Source organism: Oxyura jamaicensis, chromosome 14, assembly GCF_011077185.1.
Source record: "Oxyura jamaicensis isolate SHBP4307 breed ruddy duck chromosome 14, BPBGC_Ojam_1.0, whole genome shotgun sequence".
NCBI lineage: Eukaryota > Metazoa > Chordata > Aves > Anseriformes > Anatidae > Oxyura > Oxyura jamaicensis.
Window position 1 is genome coordinate 11634832 of NC_048906.1, and position 16493 is coordinate 11651324.

The 16493-nt window shown below is 45.2% G+C and overlaps 1 protein-coding gene and 1 long non-coding RNA gene across 4 annotated transcripts in view; one reads left to right on the forward strand and one right to left on the reverse strand.

Moving 5' to 3' along the window:
- ADCY9 (adenylate cyclase 9) overlaps positions 1 to 16493 on the reverse strand; it is a 92404-nt gene that overhangs the window by 51000 nt on the left and 24911 nt on the right. The gene's annotated exons all lie outside the window — the stretch shown is intronic.
- Positions 1183 to 12305, forward strand: LOC118174601. Its single transcript, XR_004754703.1, has 3 exons — positions 1183 to 1309; positions 2340 to 2346; positions 12292 to 12305. It is a non-coding gene; the product is annotated as an uncharacterized LOC118174601 (long non-coding RNA).

Genomic DNA, 16493 nt, shown 5'->3' on the forward strand with positions numbered 1-16493 from the left:
ACTATCTCCCCTAGCTAATCTACTGGTGAACCAATTTAGTCTCCTAGCTCTTACGAAAAAGCATCTCTTCAAAAAATTCCATCTAAATAATGTTTGTGCTACACTGGCACGCAAGGTAGCTAACCACCTGGGTAAAGTCTTGAAAAACTGGTGTAAGAGAGAAAATCCAAGATAGGCCAAATACTTCATGTTTGGGAAAGAAAGATATATGTGCCTATTCAGAGTGATTCATTAAAGCAAGCTAAACCTGACCTTTGTGCACGACATCACATTCAGGAATCATTTATGGATAAAACTAAGGGCCTGCAATAAGCAGTACGCCCAGCTCCCGAGCATGTTCTTTGACGGTACCCTTGCCCTCCTGACATTCAGTCATATTATTCTTATTTTGCAAGGTTAGCTTGGTGCAAGACTTAAGCAATTGCTTTTACCTTATTCAAAAATTCTGATGTGATTTCATATGAAACAAGCGTTCCATAAAACTAAGCCATGACTTGAAAAAGATGAATATTCAGCTAAATTAACTTATTATTTTCATGCGGAAGCTTTCTTTGTAGTTGCATGCTACTACGTAACAGGCTTACTGACAGAAAGCTTCTGTTACAAAAGCCTATTTTAGCGCACGTAAATTCCTGCGTCGCCCTCCCTCCCTGTAGAGCCCGGCGCCTGCAAGCAGAGTGTTGAACACGAGCTCAGCACACGCGGCGCAGAAGTCTGTTCTCTTCTTCCAGCCCCTCTGCGCGGGGAACGACAGCAGACACCAAGCAAGCAGCCCTGCCAGGTGCCTGTGCAAAGAGCCCTGGGATCTGTGGGGATGGGGGGAGCAGCCCCCGGCTGGATTTCTGGCAGCTCTGGGCCAGTGCTGTGCTACTGAATCACCCGCCCGACGGAGTCGTTCCTGTTTTATTTGAAGATCCAGGCATTCAAAAACAAAATTCCTCAATGAAGAGTGAGGTATTTTGTGGGATTACTCTCTCCCTGAGGTTAGGGATCAGGGCTTCTGAGAAACATGATGAATCACAGTGGTTTAGCTTACTCATCTTAAAAAGCTTTTTTTTTTCAATTGATAACAAGCAATTCTTTTTTTTTTTTTTTTTTCTTTTTTTGCAAAGATATCTAATCTAAGAAACACTATGAGCTTGTCGGAACAAGAAGGAGAGAATGCTTTTCGTTACCTTCACACTCGTATATACCATTTTATGTAAAGGGAGAATTTTATAACCAACCACTGACACTTTTTAGCATCTCCTTGAGATAAGCAGTCTAATCTCTTGTTTTAGAAGTGGATGCACATCCAGAATACAGCAAGGTGGTAAATCTCCCTTCAGTTTGCATGTCTTCCTTCAAGGAAACTGAAATTAAAGAATTGACATTATGAAATTAAAGACACCAATATCATAAAATGATTTTATACAGAGTGCACAGCATCGAGGATAGTGTGTAGGAGGCTTGGGACATATATCCCCCATCTCTGCCTATCTCTGGCATTAAAACCTCAATCACACAGGTCTATGCCTCCTCATTTTTGTCTACAGTGAGATCTCTACACTTTGTTGGCATTTTACCTTCCTCCTGGGTGGATTTCTGACTGCACTTCTTCCCATCTATTTGTTCCTGCACACTCTTATTTCTTAACCAGCAATATGAAAATTATGGAAGAACTTTATGTCAAAATAAAAGAGTCTCTTCTCAAACCATTAAATCTATCAAGCTTTGTTAAACATGTTCAATCAAGGTTTAATCACTGAAAAGTTAAAATTACACAAATACTTTGAAAAAATAAATCATTTTTAATACACAGGAAGGCATGTCAGTGCTTGGGCAGCATGTAGAGGAGAGAGATTTTTCTCCCCTAAAAAGCATCATCGTAGGATGTCTTAGAAATACCAGGAAAATCAGGACTCTAAATATATTAAGATGTATGCGAGCATCCAGCTATGCATTGCTAATGTAGCAGTCTTCCACTGGAGCTTATATAACCACCATCTCCTCGGCAGCAAAACCCGAAGTCATGCCGAAACGTGCAAGAGAAAGCTACTTGCACCACGCAGCTGCTGATTTCTGAAGCAGATCTCATGGCCCCCCAGCACGGAGCCATGATCCCCGCAGGACAGAAGAGCCCCGCGGGTGGCGTGCTTGGCCCCACACGCGATATGCTGCTCACCACGCTTCCCCGGGCTGCGAGACCCTCAAACAAGGCTTCAGAACAAACAGCATTGCCTTGCACAGCACCGAGTCCAACCTTAGACTAAGTTTTTGGAGCTACCCCATCAATTGATGCCTTTTTTTCCCCAGCTGCCTAGTCCAAAAAAGAACATTTTAATTTCTCATTGATCCAGGCCGCTGGTATTTCATGCCAGAGTTCACTTGGGAAACGGGAACAGGAGTATATAAACTTAGAGCTGAGAAAGGAAATACTTTTCTAATAGTTACTGGAGGGCTCCACTGAGTCATAGCCATCTACTGAAGGTATTACACAACAACTGGATGTCCTGTTTGTAGAGTATGAAGGATATATAGAATATGGAGATCAAATAGTGTTTTGTTTAAAAGAATTTCTCATCTGAAGCATATATATATATATATATTTATTATTATATTTTAATTCATGAAGCTGCCAGAATCTTAAGGAGCAAGCTCTGGTTTTGAAAGGAGGTGTGCTTTTCATCTTTTATGTCAGAAGCATAAAAAGTTGTTTACTTTAGAGGGAAATGGATTATTTCAAGTCTGCTCTCCCATTAGCACCAAAGCACAAGCAAGGCATTTGTCTTTTCAGCTGGAGCTGCATGGTGCACACCTCCAGAGTAGCTGCTCATTCTCTAGGAGGCAAACCAGCAAGCAAAGAAGCCTGGAAAAAAACACATAGCTGGAAAAAAAAATAATAATAATAATAAAAAAAAAATTAATCTTTTGGTGGGAAGCCTGTGTTGCTTTTAGATTGCCATTTTATCTACCGGAGGGTACAGCGAGTTCAGGAAAACATTTGCCAGCTCTAGCAGAGAACTGCTGCAAGGACCAGCACAATAGCCACGCTCTGTTCGAGACAACAAGGTGACTGCAGGAGTTCAGCCGAGGGGCCCCGAACAACATCAGAAACCAAATACGATCTCATGGAAAAAAACAGCGTCTCGGGAAGACACGCAATAGCTATTGCTCTCAAAAGCAAATAAATAAAGACACTGGGTACTGAAGTACATCTATTTTTGCCGGATGCACTAAAAATGCTATGCAAGGACGCTGGAGCCCAGTGATCCCAAAAGAGAGGAGCCTGCACTACAGCAACTGCCCTGAGAAACCGACCCTTCCCAGTGCTTCGGCTCACGTCCGCTTCTCCGAGAAAACCTACTCGGAGGGGAACATCCTCTCCCAGTCCAAACCACCACGTCCACCAACCTCCCCAAACGCTCTTCAACACCTTCACGTGCTGTGGGCCCCTTTCCACGTGCTCACGGCTCCTCGAGCACCTGCAGCGCTGCTGCTGGTGGTACTGGTGCTGCTGGTGCTGCTGCTGGTGCTGCTGGTGGTGCTGGTGCATCTCAGCCCGCCCGGCGGTCAGCGTCCCCGCACGCTGCGCTGCAGGTCAGGGCAGCAGAGAGAAATGGTTCCTGTCGTGCTCGTGGCAGCGCTGCTGAGAGCAGCCCCTCAATCACACTCTTCAGCCTCCTGAGCAAGGAACCGGGTTGCAGGAATTACTGCACCAAAATAAATACCAAGGCAGAGTCCAAATCCTTTCAAAACAGCTAAGATCCTCCGTGCATCTACACAGCCTGCAGGAAGGGGCCAGGAGGCTGATTTCTCCCCTCAGCCTCTCCAAAGGAAGGCGCTTGCCCCTGCCTGCTCTGCCAAGCTATAGGGATGGTCTGGTTGGTGGAAGCTGAGAGGCAAAATACTGGAGAAAGTTTCACCGTGGAGTGCAAAAAAGAGAGACCAGAGAGGCTGTGGGGTCTCCGTCCTCAGAGAGATTCCCAAACAGCTGGACAAGGGCCTGAGCTCCCACGTCTGAGCAGGAGCCTGGCCAAGGCACCTTCTGAGGCTCCTTTTGACCTCTGCTGCTCTGTGAAACCTAAGGACTGCCACATGGAAAGTTATAGGAACAGTCCTCTTTGTTGTAAAGATCAGCTGTGTGCCTGGGCCTGCTTGCTTTAGGTTTTCATGGACACACCAGAGGAAGCAGAGGAATTTTCCCGGTGTTCTTCAGTTTAATAAGCCCTCTTCATGTCCCAACCTTCACCAAGAAAGGCCACACCAGGACAGCTTCCAGTAGACAAACTTTCTCCGTTCAGGTAAATCTCTGTCTGACACAAACCATGGGCGAACACCACCCCGGAGCCATCGCCTGTTCCAGAACAGCAGCCTCACACACACACCGCTGCCTCCTGTCAAGGGCTGGCTGCTGCAAGGAACTCTGCAGGCCTGTACGTTCTCAAACAGCTTTTCCAGTTGAGATTTCAACCTGTTTCCTTCAAGGATTTATTGCTATTTCTTCAGAAACAACACTGTTTATCATCATCCCACTCCACTCTCTGGCTGGGGAACTTCTACCGTAACCTCGCATGTCCTTGGAAAACGCAGACCGCATATATCGAACTATATTTATGCACTGAAGGCTTCATGAAAGACCTTCAGTGAGTTGCCTACACGGAGCAGGTCCTTCCACGTTGCTCCTGATAAGCAGCGATTATCTGGATTTCAAGTCATGTCACTGAAATAACACAGACTTGAGATGAACTGGTTCATCTGACTCGAAGCACGAAGGTTACATGTGAAAAGTAGCGATTCAAAATGCTAAAGCAGTTATTTTTATCACTCCTCTCACTTTAATTTAAAGCAGGACAGCACTACTAACAATGCTGGGTGCTAGTATTGTTGAAGAGCAACGGGAACCAATCGTTTGCTCAGGAGGAGAGCGAGCGGAAAGCCAACGAGCAATTTAGAGCCTCCTTCAACTCTGCCTGAAGCAGTTTCAACCACATCCTGGATACTCAAAACCCAAATTATCTCCAACACCTTACTCCTGCCAAATACACTAATTTTTCTCTCATCGTCTTGGAAGTCCCTAGCTCTCACATTCTCAGCAACTATTCCAATACCAGTTAACACGATGAATAAAAAGTACGCAGCACATCAAATTCAAAAATCTGGGAACAGCTCTTGCAGCTCGGGATCTGCTATGCAGATTTTATTACTCTTTTTCACAGTTCGGCAGGGTGTACTTGAAGCAGCTGCCTACTTTCCAGTTCAAAAGAACATGAAGCCCTTATCTAGCACCACACTGCACACTTCCAGGTTGAAGGAGAGCCCAGACCACAATTCAATGAAACAATATTCAGATTCTCACTCTTCATGCATACCTCCATAAATTTCCCATAAAGTGCACCTATCACAGCAATATTTTGTTGGTAAAAAGAAAAAAAAAGTCTTGTACTTCACTTGTTTTCCTTTAGAAATTTGTAATGCATAAGGATTTTGCAAGGAAAAAAAATAAAGAGGTTGAAAACCATCATGGAATGAGAAAACTGCAAACAATGAAATCATGTAAAGCCTTCATGGTAAAGTCATTTTGAATTCAGGTTTAATTGGAATATAGCAGCCTAGGAAATTACGGTTCTAAACCACAAACAAGCGAGGGAATGTTTAGTAACCCCAGGCAAAAATCCCCTGGCCTCTCCAGCAGCGCAGTTCAAGCTCGAAGCTTTACGTCTATTTATAGACCTCGGGCACATATCACTACAATAGTTGATTGTGCTTTGCAGCTGTTTTGTATATCTAGAAGGGCAGGAAAGAACAGACTGCACTTTGATCATTCCCTTTTTTGGAGTATTAAAACAACAACAAAAATGCCATTAGGAAGGACTCCGTATTTTGGAACCACAAGGGTACCTGTTCCAAAAGCCACAGCTCACGCTAAACATGTAGCGCGGAGCGAACGTGGTCAATTGTTTACCATTATTATAAATACGGACAGCAGAAAATATTTATTCTAGAAGCATGCAAACTATTTCACCTATCGTGAGAACATATGCCAAATCTAATTATAGGAGCCTCTACTCCACAAAGCATCTGTTGTTAAGTGACACACACATAAAATTAAGATGCAAACTGAACGCAACTGCATCGTAAATTAGCACACTGCATTGCTCGGGAAATAGAAGAAATGCAGCATTGGCTCAAGATATCACTGAGGGATATGAATTAACTACACACAACCTATAAAAGCTGTTGGTATTAAAGCTTCCAAAATACACCTACATGCACTGGAGCTACCGCTGCTAAAGACAGAGGAATGTACTGCTCACGAAGTCGAATCAGCGATCCCCGCGCCACGAAGCACACCAGTGCTTTGGGAGCTCTGTGCTTAGGGCAGCATCCATCAGCCACTCTTGCCAGAACAGCGGCACACACACTGCTTTATTGTCCGTCATCCTGGTTTTTAGCTGTTGCACTAAAAATATACCAGCCTACTATCTTACCTATGCGAGGTGCTTCCAGAACAGTTGTTAAAAGCAAAAAGCCAAACAAAACCAGAACAAATGGAGTCAGAGCCATGAAATGATCAGTGTGAGCAAGATACAACCGTACTATGTACATTACTCCAGCATTCAACACCTGAAAGATGGTCTTTGCTTTGGCCAAGACAATTTAATTTTTTTTGGCAAAAGAAAGGAAATGAGCATCAAGCAGGCGCCTGCAAAGACCTAACTGTGCCATGTCTCGCCTCCCAGAAGAGCATTCCTAATCAATTTCTGATAGGATTTATGCACTGCAACAAAATGTAAAATGGGATATACAAGTACGGCTTACTAAAGCTATCTGCATGGGTTTGAATAGCTCATTTCTGAACAGCCACGTGCACTGAAGGATGCAAACAGCCTAACCCAGAGAAGCAGTCTGTAAAAGTGATTAAATTACAAGAGAAAAAAAAAATCTCAGTGGGGAAGAAAACAGAGGGCAAAAGAGCTGGTGGCAAGCCCTGTAGTGCCACAGCCAGGGTTCAGTGCATGCGCTGTTCTGTTTGCTAGGCAGCGAATAAACAAGGTTATTGAGCCAGTGAAACGGGAAAGTAGCACCCGTCTGGGAGAGAGCAGATCAAAGGGAGGAGAGGGCAGGCCTGCAAGGGGAAGTCAGCAGGGTCAGACCTTTGTTAGGTGTTCGACAGCCTCGGAATTACCTGTTCTGCACAATCAGCGCAGCACAGTTGGTGATTACGAACAAAGCTTTCGGACTTTTAAATATGTCACTTAGGATATTAGATAGTATTTTTTAAAAAAACTTTTCAAAGAAAATATTTAAGCACGTTCCTATCTTTTTTGAATACAAATTTACTTCTGCTGTGGCTTGTATCTCTGTTGCATCTATCTTGTTTATTTAAACCAGAGTTCACAGGGATTTTTTTAATGTTTGAAAAGCACTTAAGAGAATGCTCTTGATTTTCATTAAGGCTCTCAGGTATTACCATTATTATACAATCATACATTGGATTAGAAACTAACATATAAAATAATAATTCACTAAATAAATTATTTATATTGGGGTACTATAAAAAATGCCCTGACCACAAGTATGGCACTGGCAGAACAAGCGTTTATTGCTAAATGCATAACCAGGTTTTATTGTACACATTGACACAATTATTATTATAAAAAAAAAAAAAAAAAAAGTTATTTCCCTTTCTTGGCCACAAAAGCTTCTCCAAACTATTTATTTTCCAGTGAGTAATAACCACTGATACCATTCGGTCAAAGAACAACACAACGGACACTACGTGGCCACGTGTTCGCGGCGCTCCCGGCCGCCTCTCCCAGCGCTGGGACAACGGGGCAGGGAAGGGGAAGTGGCTGCCCTTCGCCACCTTCTGCTGTGGCTGGACCCACTGAGCAGCAGGAAACCTCCTTGCCCTGCACTGCTTTGCAAAACTAGCGACGTACCTGGGCTGCTATGAATGGTGGCCGAAAGTCAACCCTCTGCAGGTGTTTTGGGAGGGGAGCGGCTGGATATGGGCTGCTTCTGGAGAAAGTAATGCAACACAGCGCGTCCCCGGCACTGAGCTCGAGGTCCTGGAGAGCTCCAAACCACAGCTTAAAAATATGACTCAGTATTAGCAGGCAGCATTATAGAAAGAATAAACAAGAGAAAGTATGAGCTGACACAGAGAGCGGCACCATCTACGGAGACGATGACAACTGCAGGTTGTAACTCTGCGTGTCCCTGCCACGCTGACCTGGCCGAGCAAGCTGCCCGCCAGAAAGGTAAGGAAGGGCTCTGAAAGGACCCGGCGTGTCCCTGCTCTGCGCTGCAGTTCAAGACCAAATTCCTGCATTTAAAAAAAACATCTTTTAAGAGATGGGGAAGCTGAAATTAAGCGAGATCTCTCGCGTTGTTCCCTTCTACAAAACTTTCAGTCAAAACACGTTACCTATAAAACAAACATTTCAGAGCAGATTTAGCAAAAACCACCAACGCAATTCCAGACTAACGTTACCTGTGACCACGATGGCTCTTTGCAAGAGAGGGACGCCTCCCTTTAATGTTACTTCTAAAGTAAGACACGTTAAGCATTAAGTACAAATGTCAGGTTGGCTCAGCTTCGAGCGGAGGGCAGCTGTCGTACAACGTCAAGGCATGCGAACAGCTCCCACCTCCCGGCCCTCCTGCCCATAGGGAAGCCAGCCAGGCCTGGCAACAAGGACAGGGCACAGACAGCTTACGGGGCTCCTGCTCGGTGCATAAGCCTCGAGCCACAGCCATGACCTACCGGGAGCCCACGGGAAGGGAACAGAGAGGCGAGCTCTCCATTGCATCCCCAGCTGAGGCGCACAGTGGGGCTCTTCAGGTACAAAGCCCTGTCCTTGCACACCTCAAGAGCTAAAAACCATGTTCTGAAGACGGAGAAAACCCTGCTCCAGCCCGGTAAGACATCTGTGGCAAGCAGCAGCATCAGCCCAGGCCTCTCCCAGCGCCGCACCTCCACAGGGCCTCCAACTCCCCATGGCACGGCCAAGCCTTGCGTTGCCTCGATGCCGGCATTCGAGGAGCCGTGTTCCTCACTTTGGGATTAGACAGCTCCACAGCCAGGCTGGGGCAGGGACAAACCTCAGAGAAGTTTCTCCGCCCGCCGGCTGGGTATTGCCACGCACCCGGCGGCACGGCGCTGGCAAAGGAGTGTCCTCGAGCAGCCTTAGGCAGACTTTCCAAAATATAAACGCAGCTTCTCGAAAACATCGCCATCGGACGGGCAGCGGTGCATACTAGCAGACCTCTAGAAATATTTTTACAATTAAGACATTACACACAGTGACCGCTATTTATACTTCAATATGTCAGCCTTAAATATTTACTTTTCCACTCGCTCAGTTTGCATTATATGCCAACAGATCGCTTTCTTGCATCATTTAAAGAGCTTATAGATATTTAAACCGAGCAATAAGGGAATAGTGTTACTATAAAACAATTCAAATTAAATGATGAGAGAAAAAAAAAAAGGCTACTTTTTATCTAAAAGCGATTTTTACTTCAAGGATGCACCTTTAAAAAAAAATGGACCTGTTTGCTATGTCCATCATGATAAAATAACAAATTTTTTAAAAAAAAAAAAAAAAAAAAACATCAATTTTGACCTTTAAACCTCAGCTTTACACCGCTACGCAGTGACCGTCCATGAGTCGGCAGCATTACATCCTCCTGCCCTACGGGCTCCAAAGAGCGAACAACTCTAGTTAGAGCAAGTAAATGTTTACACTCTTAATCTGTACAGCATCCCAAGGCTGCATCAGCCATTACCGGACATTTTTCCCAGAAATCCGCCGGGCTTGGCAGCCGTATTTTGACAAGAAATGTGTTCCCTTTTAAGGCCCCAGAGCCAGGGCCGCGGTCGGCACGGGGAGCGACCACAGCCGTGTCCCGGGGCGCTCCTAGCCCCGGGCACACAACCCTGCCCGTGGGCAGCCCTGCTCCTTCCTTCCCATTACTCGCTTACTGTCAAGTGTGAGAGAGATGCTCCGGACCGGATGTTATACTATTTCCTTTCGGGTTTGCTTACTGTAAGTCCCATAAATCCAGAGCTAAAACAAATCAGCTCGGTTGGGAAGTTTATGGGTGCTTCCCAGCCCAGCAGAGCCGGGCTCCTTTCCTGAAATGGAACAGGAACTGACTCGGTTATCCTTGCTGCTGCTTCTGCCCTTGGTAATCGCATCTTTACATTTTTGTGTCCTTAAAAACAGCTAGAACGCAGTTTGGAGAATGAAGGGCCTTGACATTCACTGCCAATCCATCAAAATTCAGATTGTGTAACGTTCCAGATCATCACCCATATGAAATGAAAAGGATGACTATGACTCTTCCTAAACAAGTTTTCATCTCCTTCTTCGGGAGTCCTGTCCTGATGCAAGGATCAGCTGGACAATGGCAACGAAGCACACGAGAGATGGGAGGCAGCGGGAAGCCCTGGGGGTCCTGCTGCAGGTGGACGAGGAGCGCCGCTCCACCAGCAGATCTGCTGCAGGAGTTTCCAACCAGCCTACCCAGCTGCTCGCTCCCATTGCTTCATTCACTCCCTGTGCTTCAGATTTTCTCTCCTCCAGCCATCCCAAGCACTGGGCCAGCCCTGCCTTGTGGCTTCCAACTCCGGACCCAGAGCGGAAACCTGGAAGGAAGGACTGGAAGAAAGAAGGGGCATGGAGAAAGCGAAGATGCTGGAGGCAGGGAAGGAAAACATTTCAAAGACTTTACTAAAGGTAAAATACTTTTTCCAAATAGCAATTGGAAAGCCAATACAATTCCACAATTCTAATTGATGTGGAGGATGGAGGCCAAAAAGCCAAGCAGCCCCATGAGCACCACCTGCATCACGTCACAAGCAGCAAAGCCTCATTTCTCCCCTACATAAAAACCCACACCTCGCTGACTGTGCCCTGCCAGCCCTAAAACAAACAGTAAAAGCTGAAGTTTTGCATGAAGGCAAACTCCAGGCAGCACCCAACAACAAACACTGCATTAGCAGAGAAGAACCAGCCTCTGAAAACATATGCATTTCCCTTGTGTTTCCTTAATTTACTCTGAATACAAGTCACATTAATGAGAGGGGAGGGGGAGAACTGGCAAAGGAGGGGAGAAAAAAAAAAGGACAAGCGAGCAAGTGAGCAGCAGCAACTGTGAGATGGTGCCTGAAGATTAAGGGCTTTGACATACTCAACAGAGCTTGCTTTCTAGTAAAACAGCCCCAGTGAGGTGAGCAAAAATATATTTATAATTTGATTTTTTCCCCAGTGTGAGCTAGAAGCTTGGTTTTCACGGTCTACACAGGTAGATCCAAGTGAGTTAGGTGTATAGCTCCCACTGGGAGTACACAGAGTTTAATGAAAAAATTAAAGAGAAACAAAATTAATCAGATACAAAGAAATCCTTAGGTAAGAACCTTGGTATGAAGTGATGGACTATAAATAACACAATCCCCCCAAACTTCCTGAGTTTAACTATCCTTAAAAATATATTACTCCAAGGCAACAATTTTTCTGGTTATGAAAGTAAACAGAAATGATTTAAAAACAACAACAAAACAAAAGCCTATGTGGTGGGAAAAAAAACATGAGTCTCAAGTTTTAGGGACCTAAAAATAGAGCTTGAAATAGTTCTTCCCTAATGCTTTTTTTTTTTAAAAAAAATATTTTTGTGGCATGTTTCTTTAAGCTATTTTTATTTAGTCTTCCTGTAGATAACTGAAAGGAGAGAACGGCTAACGTGGTATTAAATTAAGTATATGATGTTGCCCTTCATAACTAAGGGGCATTATGTCTTAGTGGCATTGTCTTAAGGGGCATTCTGTTACTACCAACAAAATCATTAGACTTGTTGACCCCAGAGAACTTTTTCCTGTACACACACATTGAGACAACGCTGGCAAGCGATGGGAACAATCAAAAATCAAGTTTATTTTCTTAATCTTCGATAGGAGTTCTTATCTGCTTATCAATGAGCAAGCCTACGGAATTGTACTAGTAGATAAGGAAGAAATAAAACTGAGAACAGAAAACATTTGAGAACGTTTCATGATACCAACGTGCTTTGCTGGTTTGCACAGAGCCAGAGAGGAAATGGAACTTTTACTGTTCCTGGGTCACACTTTCACCCAAAGCACCTTTCCATCACTTTCGTCTTACTGTTGGCAATATATGTTTGGAAAATACAGAAAAAACAGCTCACAAAATAACCTTTCCAAATAGCTATGCCTGGTTTGTTTTTGCAAGCTTAGATGGTGCAAGAGAAATTTCCAGTGAAACAGACCTGGAAACACCACAGCAAGACTCACAGAGCAGAGTGGAGTAAATTCCAACAACAAACACATCTGCAGTCACAAAAACTTATCATACAAGTGCGTCCAGAAGACTGCACTGAAAGGAAAAGGATGTAGAGGGACAAACTGTCACAGCTGAGCCACCCTCTGGAGCATCGCGAGCCCTCCGCCGGCTGCAGGTGCTTCCCGGCCAGCCCTGGCCAGCTGCGGTGCGATGGGACCGGCACCGCTCTGCTGGCAGCCGGGGGCGTCAGGATGCGTCCCACGTCTGTCCTGGTGTTTTGCATAGCTGCAGCATCCAAAGATTTCCACATCCAAAGCAAAGCAACGCCAAAAACCATTGGTTTGCAATTGTTTTCTGCTCCAGAATGAATAGTTCTGAGCTAACAGAATCAATGCATTTATTTATATGCATTTATATGAGCATGTTAAAAACAAAAAAAAAGATTATCATTGCATGTTGAATTTCTACCTATAGGAAAACCTCTGACAATGAGACTTGGGGACTGCTTAAGTGTCGTTCCAGAAAGCACCACAGCCCTGACACGTGCCCAGCCCATCCCTCGCCCAGCACAGCCCTGGTTATCACAGGTAGGACCACGTCACTGCTCCGTGCAGCTCTGGGGGACAGCAGCGGATCTTCTTTCATCCTGCACTGTGGGTGAATCATGACATGAAAAAAAAACAACTCCCCCACCCAGTAAAGCAGCAGCACTTCTATGTTTTCAAAAAGAGGATTAAAATTCTCTTAATGCCATCTTGCTGAAATACGGCATCTCCACTCGCAGCAGCACGGTTCGGCTCAGCTGTCCCAGCACCGCTATTCCCATCTCCCTAACCCAGCCCACCCACACGCCCCGGGGCAGTCCCTGCGGAGCTCCTCGCTTCTTCACAAGAACTGCCAGCGGGGGAAACCCTACGACCTCCCAGGGCGATCCATTTATTCATTTCAGTGTTTTAGCATCCTTAACATGATGAAGTTGCTGTCATTCCGCCCACGCTGCCGGGCCCAGTGCTGGTGCAGCAGTGTAAGGACAGGACTTGGGTCCTGCCCCCTTTGCAGTGCCCTCCCACCCATCCTTCCACCCCAACCCAAAGAGCTGCAATTCCTTTCCTCTTTTCTAGGCTTCTGTCTGTCTCCGTTGCTCTCTTACAGGCCCTCTCCACTTGCTTCACATCTTGTTTTGGCTGCGTTTCTTCTATTACTGAAACAAAACTAACGACATCCAAGGGCTAAACAAGAAACGCCCCCGAACAGTGGTCCGGGTTGGCTTTCTACAGATCTCACCACCTCTTCCCTCCCACCATCACACAGCATCCCTTTGATTCCCACTTCCCTACCGCCCTCCCGGTTTTTCTGCCTATCACCACAAAATCCATCGCTAATTTACATCTCAGAAGATATGATCTAATGGGTAATTAAAAATACAAAAGAAAATTTAGGAATAACTATTTTCCCTTCACTGCTTCCGTCCCATTAAAATATTTTCCTGCTGTATTGCCTACAGGGCTTATCTTCAGCTGCAAGAGAACAAAGAAAACAAACACTTAAAATTTATCTAAATAAGCCACAATATTTTCAGAGAAGCTACCATGGTGCTACGGGACCTTGGGAACTTGCACCAAAGTATGCGAGACATTGCTCAAAAATAAGTTTTGCTCTTCAGTTCTGCAGCTAAAAGCCATGATGCGAATAAGTGAAAATCCCAGCTTGCCTATTTCCCAACATCCTTTTTCCCACCAGCAAACTGCGTTGGAAATGCTATTACAACTCACACCACAAAGTCCACCACCACCTCCAGTTGTTTACGCTTTTGAATTATTAGCAAACAAACATTAAAGAACATTAAAGTAAATAAAAAGGGGGAAATAAACTGCAGCAGTAACATATGATCAGCTACATTAAGTTGTAAATAAAAGTACAGAGTCATATTTAATAGGGGGGAACTGCTGAGTTTGTTTATAAAGAAGGCTGGTTCTCCTCCAAGTTTCATGTTCCAGCCTGAAAATAACTTCTTAAAACAGCTGTCAGGTTTTGGGGGCAGGGAGGGCGATACCAGCAAATACGACCTTTCTTTAGAAGCACACAAGTTACCACGGGCAGCGGCTTGCACTGCACTGAGAAAATTCCTCCGAAATGCGGCCCCTAGAATCAGTCAGGAACGTAACGGGTAACCCAGAAAGAAAAACTGGTCCCAGCAGAGCCCCCAGCGCCCGACCTTTGGGAAGCCAGGGGCACGGCCGCCCTGGGGGAACGAGCCATGTCCCACCGGACCAAAAATCCACCGTCTCTCCCTCTTTCACTTCTGCTTCCCTTGAAACATGTCTTTGCAAACTAACCTCCTAGCTATTAAGTAGGTTTTAAAAATAGAAATAAATTAAAAGACTGCAGTATGTTTCAAAATTTGGACATTAAAGTTCCGAATGCCAAAATAGCTAATTTTAAAGGTGAACATGAAGGAACTTGGCCACCTACTGCCTGTGCTGTAAGCACTAGAGTTAGTGCTTACCTTTCAGATTTTCCGGTGTCATTTACGCACTTGGTCTCCCTGTTGTTTTGGCTGATAATACTGCAACTATATACCTACACACACAGATAGCTGAAAAACTCCAATTTCTCCACACGTGGAGACAGGTTCACATCCGAACATATTCACACGACCAGCCACACCAAGTGGAATATGTATTCAAACCAGCCAAATGTCAGCCGGATAAATGTACTGAATCAATCCTTTCTTCCACACACGGGACAAGTGGAGGCTCCGCCAAGTGCTAAAGGTCTTGAAATTTCCTTTGGGGAGATCTCACTGAAACAACAACAAGAAGCATCTTGGATACACTACCGCCGCTGCGGTATGTTCTTTCCTTCCCCAACATCCAAAAGGTAAATTCTGGTTCAGGAAACGTCATGAATCACCCCAAATGCTAGGCAGTATCTGAAAACGTTAGGCCATTAAAGAATCATTTCCGTCCTCCCAAGTGAATGTCACTTAAAAACCCTCTCCCTGCCAGAACTACCGTAACACTGCGGTAGGAAGGATAAATCATTATCTGGTTTGTACTAAAAAAAATAAAAGCTGCAAAATAGCGTTGACAGCAATTTCTCCTCTCCGAGTCTGGAGGCAGAACACCGGGTTCCACCCACGAGCACAGGAAGCGAAAGCCGAGCAGAACAACGCGGACACCGGCTTGGACAACGCCGCTAATGAGGACCTGCCACCAGAGCACGGGACGCAGAAGCGAAGGGACAGCTCAGGAGTATTTGCACGCTCCTCCCTGCAAATACTGCGTCTGCCCGTACCGCTGAGGGGGTTTTCAGCGCTGCTGTGCTGAACCCGCTGTTCTTCATCCTGCTGCTGGAACATGCCTGGTATCCCCACATCTCCCTGTGGCTTCTCATGTGAGTATCGCCATGCCGATTTACCTTTCTAAGGCCCCAAACTCTATTACAGATAATGCATACAGATGAACCAAAAAGGGAAAATACAACTCAGCCCTGTGTTCTGCCTTAACTCGACATGGGGGGAAAATGCTATGGGGAGAAAATGTGGGGACACAACAATGGTAAACTTCACAGATCAGGGCAATGAAGCCAACTGTTCCAGCAGCTTTATTAGAGCAGGCAGGAACCCTACAAAACATGAACGTAACAACCCCTGGCTGCAGCTATATCCGGGGTTTGATGAAGGCTGACTTACCTCCTCGGGCAGATTATTGAATGGACACGTCAGAAAAATAACACATTCTGACAGATGCCTGCACAACTGTTTTCCAGGGACCGGCTACACAGCTACAGACAAGGAAGAAACTAACGGCAGGGACTCCAGACAGTTCTCAAAGCGAGCGCTTGGCCCTGTCCAACCACGGCATCCCTCTGCAAGCACACGAAGTCAGTTTGTCCCAGTTACCCCAACACACAGCTTCTTCCCAGCTGGTGTGCTGGGCCCATGCTGCATATTTTTATCTCCTGACCACCTAAGGGAAAGAGTAAATATTAAAGAATAACATTTCATCCTCCCTTTGTTCCGGTTCAGATATGTACTGGTACAAAAATATCCACGTGCATACACATTGAAAAATGTATTTTAAGCTTTCTTGAAAGAAAGGGGTTGGAGGGACTTTTCTTCAAATTACAAGACATGGAAGAGTCCCACCAGGAAAAAGAAATCTAATTATGCTTAAAAAAGAACCCAAACTTATTTATTTA